This window comes from Coregonus clupeaformis, unplaced genomic scaffold, assembly GCF_020615455.1.
Source record: "Coregonus clupeaformis isolate EN_2021a unplaced genomic scaffold, ASM2061545v1 scaf2583, whole genome shotgun sequence".
NCBI lineage: Eukaryota > Metazoa > Chordata > Actinopteri > Salmoniformes > Salmonidae > Coregonus > Coregonus clupeaformis.
This window is the reverse complement of record NW_025536037.1, coordinates 1-10,948: the sequence shown is the minus strand read 5'-3', so window position 1 is coordinate 10,948 and position 10,948 is coordinate 1.

Sequence of the window (10,948 nt, the reverse complement as noted above, 5' to 3'; positions counted from 1 at the left end):
TGTCATTCATTCATTACTAAACCCTGTGAATTTAGTACGGTAAATTGTAGTAGGTTAGTATTCATAGTGTGTGGTCCAGATGGCCAGTATAGTTGTAGTAGGTTAGTATTCATAGTGTGTGGTCCAGATGGCCAGTATAGTTGTAGTAGGTTAGTAGTCATAGCGTGTGGTCTAGATGGCCAGTATAGTTGGAGTAGGTTAGTATTCATAGTGTGTGGTCTAGATGGCCAGTATAGTTGTAGTAGGTTAGTAGTCATAGTGTGTGGTCCAGATGGCCAGTATAGTTGGAGTAGGTTAGTAGTCATAGTGTGTGGTCTAGATGGCCAGTATAGTTGGAGTAGGTTAGTAGTCATAGTGTGTGGTCTAGATGGCCAGTATAGTTGGAGTAGGTTAGTAGTCATAGTGTGTGGTCCAGATGGCCAGTATAGTTGGAGTAGGTTAGTAGTCATAGTGTGTGGTCTAGATGGCCAGTATAGTTGGAGTAGGTTAGTAGTCATAGTGTGTGGTCTAGATGGCCAGTATAGTTGGAGTAGGTTAGTAGTCATAGCGTGGTCTAGATGGCCAGTATAGTTGGAGTAGGTTAGTAGTCATAGCGTGTGGTCTAGATGGCCAGTATAGTTGTAGTAGGTTAGTAGTCATAGTGTGTGGTCTAGAGGGCCAGTATAGTTGGAGTAGGTTAGTAGTCATAGCGTGTGGTCCAGATGGCCAGTATAGTTGGAGTAGGTTAGTAGTCATAGTGTGTGGTCCAGATGGCCAGTATAGTTGGAGTAGGTTAGTATTCATAGTGTGTGGTCCAGATGGCCAGTATAGTTGGAGTAGGTTAGTAGTCATAGTGTGTGGTCTAGATGGCCAGTATAGTTGGAGTAGGTTAGTAGTCATAGTGTGTGGTCTAGATGGCCAGTATAGTTGGAGTAGGTTAGTAGTCATAGCGTGTGGTCTAGATGGCCAGTATAGTTGGAGTAGGTTAGTAGTCATAGTGTGTGGTCCAGATGGCCAGTATAGTTGGAGTAGGTTAGTAGTCATAGTGTGTGGTCTAGAGGGCCAGTATAGTTGGAGTAGGTTAGTCGTCATAGTGTGTGGTCTAGATGGCCAGTATAGTTGGAGTAGGTTAGTAGTCATAGTGTGTGGTCTAGATGGCCAGTATAGTTGGAGTAGGTTAGTAGTCATAGTGTGGTCTAGATGGCCAGTATAGTTGGAGTAGGTTAGTAGTCATAGCGTGGTCCAGATGGCCAGTATAGTTGGAGTAGGTTAGTAGTCATAGTGTGGTCCAGATGGCCAGTATAGTTGGAGTAGGTTAGTAGTCATAGTGTGTGGTCTAGATGGCCAGTATAGTTGGAGTAGGTTAGTAGTCATAGTGTGGTCCAGATGGCCAGTATAGTTGGAGTAGGTTAGTAGTCATAGCGTGTGGTCTAGATGGGCAGTATAGTTGGAGTAGGTTAGTAGTCATAGTGTGTGGTCTAGATGGCCAGTATAGTTGTAGTAGGTTAGTAGTCATAGTGTGTGGTCTAGATGGCCAGTATAGTTGGAGTAGGTTAGTAGTCATAGCGTGGTCTAGATGGGCAGTATAGTTGGAGTAGGTTAGTAGTCATAGTGTGTGGTCTAGATGGCCAGTATAGTTGTAGTAGGTTAGTAGTCATAGTGTGTGGTCTAGAGGGCCAGTATAGTTGTAGTAGGTTAGTAGTCATAGTGTGTGGTCTAGATGGCCAGTATAGTTGGAGTAGGTTAGTAGTCATAGCGTGGTCTAGATGGGCAGTATAGTTGGAGTAGGTTAGTAGTCATAGTGTGTGGTCTAGATGGCCAGTATAGTTGTAGTAGGTTAGTAGTCATAGTGTGTGGTCTAGATGGCCAGTATAGTTGGAGTAGGTTAGTAGTCATAGTGTGGTCTAGATGGCCAGTATAGTTGGTTAGTAGTCATAGCGTGTGGTCCAGATGGCCAGTATAGTTGGAGTAGGTTAGTAGTCATAGTGTGTAGTCTAGATGGCCAGTATAGTTGTAGTAGGTTAGTAGTCATAGTGTGTGGTCTAGATGGCCAGTATAGTTGTAGTAGGTTAGTAGTAATAGTGTGTGGTCTAGATGGCCAGTATAGTTGGAGTAGGTTAGTAGTCATAGTGTGGTCTAGATGGCCAGTATAGTAGGTTAGTAGTTATAGTGTGGTCCAGATGGCCAGTATAGTTGGAGTAGGTTAGTAGTCATAGTGTGGTCCAGATGGCCAGTATAGTTGGAGTAGGTTAGTAGTCATAGTGTGGTCCAGATGGCCAGTAGAGTAGGTTAGTATTCATAGTGTGGTCCAGATGGCCAGTATAGTTGGAGTAGGTTAGTAGTCATAGTGTGTGGTCTAGATGGCCAGTATAGTTGGAGTAGGTTAGTAGTCATAGTGTGTGGTCCAGATGGCCAGTATAGTTGTAGTAGGTTAGTAGTCATAGTGTGTGGTCTAGATGGCCAGTATAGTTGGAGTAGGTTAGTAGTCATAGTGTGTGGTCTAGATGGCCAGTATAGTTGTAGTAGGTTAGTAGTCATAGTGTGTGGTCTAGATGGCCAGTATAGTTGGAGTAGGTTAGTAGTCATAGTGTGTGGTCTAGATGGCCAGTATAGTTGGAGTAGGTTAGTAGTCATAGTGTGTGGTCCAGATGGCCAGTATAGTTGGAGTAGGTTAGTAGTCATAGTGTGTGGTCTAGAGGGCCAGTATAGTTGGAGTAGGTTAGTCGTCATAGTGTGTGGTCTAGATGGCCAGTATAGTTGGAGTAGGTTAGTAGTCATAGTGTGTGGTCTAGATGGCCAGTATAGTTGGAGTAGGTTAGTAGTCATAGTGTGGTCTAGATGGCCAGTATAGTTGGAGTAGGTTAGTAGTCATAGCATGGTCCAGATGGCCAGTATAGTTGGAGTAGGTTAGTAGTCATAGTGTGGTCCAGATGGCCAGTATAGTTGGAGTAGGTTAGTAGTCATAGTGTGTGGTCTAGATGGCCAGTATAGTTGGAGTAGGTTAGTAGTCATAGTGTGGTCCAGATGGCCAGTATAGTTGGAGTAGGTTAGTAGTCATAGCGTGTGGTCTAGATGGGCAGTATAGTTGGAGTAGGTTAGTAGTCATAGTGTGTGGTCTAGATGGCCAGTATAGTTGTAGTAGGTTAGTAGTCATAGTGTGTGGTCTAGATAGCCAGTATAGTTGGAGTAGGTTAGTAGTCATAGCGTGGTCTAGATGGGCAGTATAGTTGGAGTAGGTTAGTAGTCATAGTGTGTGGTCTAGATGGCCAGTATAGTTGTAGTAGGTTAGTAGTCATAGTGTGTGGTCTAGAGGGCCAGTATAGTTGTAGTAGGTTAGTAGTCATAGTGTGTGGTCTAGATGGCCAGTATAGTTGGAGTAGGTTAGTAGTCATAGCGTGGTCTAGATGGGCAGTATAGTTGGAGTAGGTTAGTAGTCATAGTGTGTGGTCTAGATGGCCAGTATAGTTGGAGTAGGTTAGTAGTCATAGTGTGGTCTAGATGGCCAGTATAGTTGGTTAGTAGTCATAGCGTGTGGTCCAGATGGCCAGTATAGTTGGAGTAGGTTAGTAGTCATAGTGTGTAGTCTAGATGGCCAGTATAGTTGTAGTAGGTTAATAGTCATAGTGTGTGGTCTAGATGGCCAGTATAGTTGTAGTAGGTTAGTAGTAATAGTGTGTGGTCTAGATGGCCAGTATAGTTGGAGTAGGTTAGTAGTCATAGTGTGGTCTAGATGGCCAGTATAGTAGGTTAGTAGTTATAGTGTGGTCCAGATGGCCAGTATAGTTGGAGTAGGTTAGTAGTCATAGTGTGGTCCAGATGGCCAGTATAGTTGGAGTAGGTTAGTAGTCATAGTGTGGTCCAGATGGCCAGTAGAGTAGGTTAGTATTCATAGTGTGGTCCAGATGGCCAGTATAGTTGGAGTAGGTTAGTAGTCATAGTGTGTGGTCTAGATGGCCAGTATAGTTGGAGTAGGTTAGTAGTCATAGTGTGTGGTCCAGATGGCCAGTATAGTTGTAGTAGGTTAGTAGTCATAGTGTGTGGTCTAGATGGCCAGTATAGTTGGAGTAGGTTAGTAGTCATAGTGTGTGGTCCAGATGGCCAGTATAGTTGTAGTAGGTTAGTAGTCATAGTGTGTGGTCTAGATGGCCAGTATAGTTGGAGTAGGTTAGTAGTCATAGTGTGTGGTCTAGATGGCCAGTATAGTTGTAGTAGGTTAGTAGTCATAGTGTGTGGTCTAGATGGCCAGTATAGTTGGAGTAGGTTAGTAGTCATAGTGTGTGGTCTAGATGGCCAGTATAGTTGGAGTAGGTTAGTAGTCATAGTGTGTGGTCCAGATGGCCAGTATAGTTGGAGTAGGTTAGTAGTCATAGTGTGTGGTCTAGAGGGCCAGTATAGTTGGAGTAGGTTAGTCGTCATAGTGTGTGGTCTAGATGGCCAGTATAGTTGGAGTAGGTTAGTAGTCATAGTGTGTGGTCTAGATGGCCAGTATAGTTGGAGTAGGTTAGTAGTCATAGTGTGTGGTCTAGATGGCCAGTATAGTTGGAGTAGGTTAGTAGTCATAGCGTGGTCCAGATGGCCAGTATAGTTGGAGTAGGTTAGTAGTCATAGTGTGGTCCAGATGGCCAGTATAGTTGGAGTAGGTTAGTAGTCATAGTGTGTGGTCTAGATGGCCAGTATAGTTGGAGTAGGTTAGTAGTCATAGTGTGGTCCAGATGGCCAGTATAGTTGGAGTAGGTTAGTAGTCATAGCGTGTGGTCTAGATGGGCAGTATAGTTGGAGTAGGTTAGTAGTCATAGTGTGTGGTCTAGATGGCCAGTATAGTTGTAGTAGGTTAGTAGTCATAGTGTGTGGTCTAGATGGCCAGTATAGTTGGAGTAGGTTAGTAGTCATAGCGTGGTCTAGATGGGCAGTATAGTTGGAGTAGGTTAGTAGTCATAGTGTGTGGTCTAGATGGCCAGTATAGTTGTAGTAGGTTAGTAGTCATAGTGTGTGGTCTAGAGGGCCAGTATAGTTGTAGTAGGTTAGTAGTCATAGTGTGTGGTCTAGATGGCCAGTATAGTTGGAGTAGGTTAGTAGTCATAGCGTGGTCTAGATGGGCAGTATAGTTGGAGTAGGTTAGTAGTCATAGTGTGTGGTCTAGATGGCCAGTATAGTTGTAGTAGGTTAGTAGTCATAGTGTGTGGTCTAGAGGGCCAGTATAGTTGGAGTAGGTTAGTAGTCATAGTGTGTGGTCTAGATGGCCAGTATAGTTGGAGTAGGTTAGTAGTCATAGTGTGGTCTAGATGGCCAGTATAGTTGGTTAGTAGTCATAGCGTGTGGTCCAGATGGCCAGTATAGTTGGAGTAGGTTAGTAGTCATAGTGTGTAGTCTAGATGGCCAGTATAGTTGTAGTAGGTTAGTAGTCATAGTGTGTGGTCTAGATGGCCAGTATAGTTGTAGTAGGTTAGTAGTAATAGTGTGTGGTCTAGATGGCCAGTATAGTTGGAGTAGGTTAGTAGTCATAGTGTGGTCTAGATGGCCAGTATAGTAGGTTAGTAGTTATAGTGTGGTCCAGATGGCCAGTATAGTTGGAGTAGGTTAGTAGTCATAGTGTGGTCCAGATGGCCAGTATAGTTGGAGTAGGTTAGTAGTCATAGTGTGGTCCAGATGGCCAGTAGAGTAGGTTAGTATTCATAGTGTGGTCCAGATGGCCAGTATAGTTGGAGTAGGTTAGTAGTCATAGTGTGTGGTCTAGATGGCCAGTATAGTTGGAGTAGGTTAGTAGTCATAGTGTGTGGTCCAGATGGCCAGTATAGTTGTAGTAGGTTAGTAGTCATAGTGTGTGGTCTAGATGGCCAGTATAGTTGGAGTAGGTTAGTAGTCATAGTGTGTGGTCTAGATGGCCAGTATAGTTGGAGTAGGTTAGTAGTCATAGTGTGTGGTCTAGATGGCCAGTATAGTTGGAGTAGGTTAGTAGTCATAGTGTGTGGTCTAGATGGCCAGTATAGTTGGAGTAGGTTAGTAGTCATAGTGTGGTCCAGATGGCCAGTACAGTTGTAGTAGGTTAGTAGTCATAGTGTGTGGTCCAGATGGCCAGTATAGTTGTAGTAGGTTAGTAGTCATAGTGTGGTCCAGATGGCCAGTATAGTTGGAGTAGGTTAGTAGTCATAGCGTGTGGTCTAGATGGCCAGTATAGTTGGAATAGGTTAGTAGTCATAGCGTGGTCTAGATGGGCAGTATGGTTGGAGTAGGTTAGTAGTCATAGTGTGTGGTCTAGATGGCCAGTATAGTTGGAGTAGGTTAGCAGTCATAGTTTGTGGTCTAGATGGCCAGTATAGTTGGAGTAGGTTAGTAGTCATAGCGTGTGGTCCAGATGGCCAGTATAGTTGGAGTAGGTTAGTAGTCATAGTGTGTGGTCTAGATGGCCAGTATAGTTGGAGTAGGTTAGTAGTCATAGTGTGTGGTCCAGATGGCCAGTATAGTAGGTTAGTAGTCATAGCGTGTGGTCTAGATGGCCGGTATAGTTGGAGTAGGTTAGTAGTCATAGTGTGTGGTCTAGATGGCCAGTATAGTTGGAGTAGGTTAGTAGTCATAGTGTGTGGTCCAGATGGCCAGTATAGTTGGAGTAGGTTAGTATTCATAGTGTGGTCCAGATGGCCAGTATAGTTGGAGTAGGTTAGTAGTCATAGTGTGTGGTCCAGATGGCCAGTATAGTTGTAGTAGGTTAGTAGTCATAGTGTGGTCCAGATGGCCAGTATAGTTGTAGTAGGTTAGTAGTCATAGTGTGTGGTCCAGATGGCCAGTATAGTTGTAGTAGGTTAGTAGTCATAGTGTGTGGTCTAGATGGCCAGTATAGTTGGAGTAGGTTAGTAGTCATAGTGTGTGGTCTAGATGGCCAGTATAGTTGGAGTAGGTTAGTAGTCATAGTGTGTGGTCTAGATGGCCAGTATAGTTGGAGTAGGTTAGTAGTCATAGTGTGTGGTCCAGATGGCCAGTATAGTTGTAGTAGGTTAGTAGTCATAGTGTGTGGTCTAGATGGCCAGTATAGTTGGAGTAGGTTAGTAGTCATAGTGTGTGGTCTAGATGGCCAGTATAGTTGGAGTAGGTTAGTAGTCATAGTGTGTGGTCCAGATGGCCAGTATAGTAGGTTAGTAGTCATAGTGTGTGGTCTAGATGGCCAGTATAGTTGTAGTAGGTTAGTAGTCATAGTGTGTGGTCCAGATGGCCAGTATAGTTGTAGTAGGTTAGTAGTCATAGTGTGTGGTCCAGATGGCCAGTATAGTTGTAGTAGGTTAGTAGTCATAGTGTGTGGTCCAGATGGCCAGTATAGTTGTAGTAGGTTAGTAGTCATAGTGTGTGGTCTAGATGGCCAGTATAGTTGTAGTAGGTTAGTAGTCATAGTGTGTGGTCCAGATGGCCAGTATAGTTGTAGTAGGTTAGTAGTCATAGTGTGTGGTCCAGATGGCCAGTATAGTTGGAGTAGGTTAATAGTCATAGTGTGTGGTCTAGATGGCCAGTATAGTTGTAGTAGGTTAGTAGTCATAGTGTGTGGTCCAGATGGCCAGTATAGTTGTAGTAGGTTAGTAGTCATAGTGTGGTCTAGATGGCCAGTATAGTTGGAGTAGGTTAGTAGTCATAGTGTGTGGTCTAGATGGCCAGTATAGTTGTAGTAGGTTAGTAGTAATAGTGTGGTCTAGATGGCCAGTATAGTTGGAGTAGGTTAATAGTCATGGTGTGGTCTAGATGGCCAGTATAGTTGGAGTAGGTTAGTAGTCATAGTGTGTGGTCTAGATGGCCAGTATAGTTGTAGTAGGTTAGTAGTCATAGTGTGTGGTCCAGATGGCCAGTATAGTTGTAGTAGGTTAGTAGTCATAGTGTGGTCTAGATGGCCAGTATAGTTGGAGTAGGTTAGTAGTCATAGTGTGTGGTCTAGATGGCCAGTATAGTTGGAGTAGGTTAGTAGTCATAGCGTGTGGTCTAGATGGCCAGTATAGTTGGAGTAAGGTTAGTAGTCATAGTGTGTGGTCCAGATGGCCAGTATAGTTGGAGTAGGTTAGTAGTCATAGTGTGTGGTCTAGATGGCCAGTATAGTAGGTTAGTAGTCATAGTGTGTGGTCTAGATGGCCAGTATAGTTGGAGTAGGTTAGTAGTCATAGTGTGTGGTCCAGATGGCCAGTATAGTTGGTTAGTAGTCATAGTGTGTGGTCCAGATGGCCAGTATAGTTGGTTAGTAGTCATAGTGTGTGGTCTAGATGGCCAGTATAGTTGGAGTAGGTTAGTAGTCATAGTGTGTGGTCCAGATGGGCAGTATAGTTGGAGTAGGTTAGTAGTCATAGCGTGTGGTCTAGATGGCCAGTATAGTTGGAGTAGGTTAGTAGTCATAGTGTGTGGTCCAGATGGCCAGTATAGTTGTAGTAGGTTAGTAGTCATAGTGTGGTCCAGATGGCCAGTATAGTTGTAGTAGGTTAGTAGTCATAGTGTGTGGTCTAGATGGCCAGTATAGTTGGAGTAGGTTAGTAGTCATAGTGTGTGGTCTAGATGGCCAGTATAGTTGGAGTAGGTTAGTAGTCATAGTGTGTGGTCTAGATGGCCAGTATAGTTGGAGTAGGTTAGTAGTCATAGTGTGTGGTCCAGATGGCCAGTATAGTTGTAGTAGGTTAGTAGTCATAGTTTGTGGTCTAGATGGCCAGTATAGTTGGAGTAGGTTAGTAGTCATAGTGTGTGGTCTAGATGGCCAGTATAGTTGGAGTAGGTTAGTAGTCATAGTGTGTGGTCCAGATGGCCAGTATAGTAGGTTAGTAGTCATAGTGTGTGGTCTAGATGGCCAGTATAGTTGGAGTAGGTTAGTAGTCATAGTGTGTGGTCCAGATGGCCAGTATAGTTGGAGTAGGTTAGTAGTCATAGTGTGGTCTAGATGGCCAGTATAGTTGGAGTAGGTTAATAGTCATAGTGTGGTCTAGATGGCCAGTATAGTTGGAGTAGGTTAGTAGTCATAGTGTGTGGTCTAGATGGCCAGTATAGTTGTAGTAGGTTAGTAGTCATAGTGTGGTCTAGATGGCCAGTATAGTTGTAGTAGGTTAGTAGTCATAGTGTGGTCTAGATGGCCAGTATAGTTGTAGTAGGTTAGTAGTCATAGTGTGGTCTAGATGGCCAGTATAGTTGTAGTAGGTTAGTAGTCATAGTGTGGTCCAGATGGCCAGTATAGTTGTAGTAGGTTAGTAGTCATAGTGTGGTCTAGATGGCCAGTATAGTTGGAGTAGGTTAGTAGTCATAGTGTGTGGTCTAGATGGCCAGTATAGTTGGAGTAGGTTAGTAGTCATAGTGTGTGGTCCAGATGGGCAGTATAGTTGGAGTAGGTTAGTAGTCATAGCGTGTGGTCTAGATGGCCAGTATAGTTGGAGTAGGTTAGTAGTCATAGTGTGTGGTCCAGATGGCCAGTATAGTTGGAGTAGGTTAGTAGTCATAGTGTGTGGTCTAGATGGCCAGTATAGTAGGTTAGTAGTCATAGTGTGTGGTCTAGATGGCCAGTATAGTTGGAGTAGGTTAGTAGTCATAGTGTGTGGTCTAGATGGCCAGTATAGTAGGTTAGTAGTCATAGTGTGTGGTCTAGATCCAGTATTGTTAGTAGTCATGGTTCTGGCCAGTATAGTTGTAGTGGGTTAGTAGTCATAGTGTGTGGTCTAGATGGCCAGTATAGTAGGTTAGTAGTCATAGTGTGTGGTCTAGATGGCCAGTATAGTTGGTTAGTAGTCATAGTGTGTGGTCTAGATGGCCAGTATAGTTGTAGTAGGTTAGTAGTCATAGTGTGTGGTCTAGATGGCCAGTATAGTTGTAGTAGGTTAGTAGTCATAGCGTGTGGTCCAGATGGCCAGTATAGTTGGAGTAGGTTAGTAGTCATAGTGTGTGGTCCAGATGGCCAGTATAGTTGGAGTAGGTTAGTAGTCATAGTGTGTGGTCTAGATGGCCAGTATAGTTTGAGTAGGTTAGTAGTCATAGTGTGTGGTCTAGATGTCCAGTATAGTTTGAGTAGGTTAGTAGTCATAGTGTGTGGTCCAGATGGCCAGTATAGTTGGAGTAGGTTAGTAGTCATAGGGTGTGGTCCAGATGGCCAGTATAGTAGGTTAGTAGTCATAGTGTGTGGTCTAGATGGCCAGTATAGTTGGAGTAGGTTAGTAGTCATAGTGTGGTCTAGATGGCCAGTATAGTAGGTTAGTAGTCATAGTGTGTGGTCTAGATGGCCAGTATAGTTGGAGTAGGTTAGTAGTCATAGTGTGTGGTCTAGATGGCCAGTATAGTTGGAGTAGGTTAGTAGTCATAGTGTGGTCTAGATGGCCAGTATAGTAGGTTAGTAGTCATAGTGTGTGGTCTAGATGGGCAGTATAGTTGGAGTAGGTTAGTAGTCATAGCGTGTGGTCTAGATGGCCAGTATAGTTGGAGTAGGTTAGTAGTCATAGTGTGTGGTCTAGATGGGCAGTATAGTTGGAGTAGGTTAGTAGTCATAGGGTGTGGTCCAGATGGCCAGTATAGTTGGAGTAGGTTAGTAGTCATAGTGTGGTCTAGATGGCCAGTATAGTTGGAGTAGGTTAGTAGTCATAGTGTGTGGTCCAGATGGCCAGTATAGTTGGAGTAGGTTAGTAGTCATAGTGTGGTCCAGATGGCCAGTATAGTTGGAGTAGGTTAGTAGTCATAGTGTGTGGTCTAGATGGGCAGTATAGTTGGAGTAGGTTAGTAGTCATAGTGTGTGGTCTAGATGGGCAGTATAGTTGGAGTAGGTTAGTAGTCATAGTGTGGTCCAGATGGCCAGTATAGTTGGAGTAGGTTAGTAGTCATAGTGTGTGGTCCAGATGGCCAGTATAGTTGGAGTAGGTTAGTAGTCATAGTGTGTGGTCCAGATGGCCAGTATAGTTGGAGTAGGTTAGTAGTCATAGTGTGGTCTAGATGGCCAGTATAGTTGGAGTAGGTTAGTAGTCATAGTGTGTGGTCTAGATGG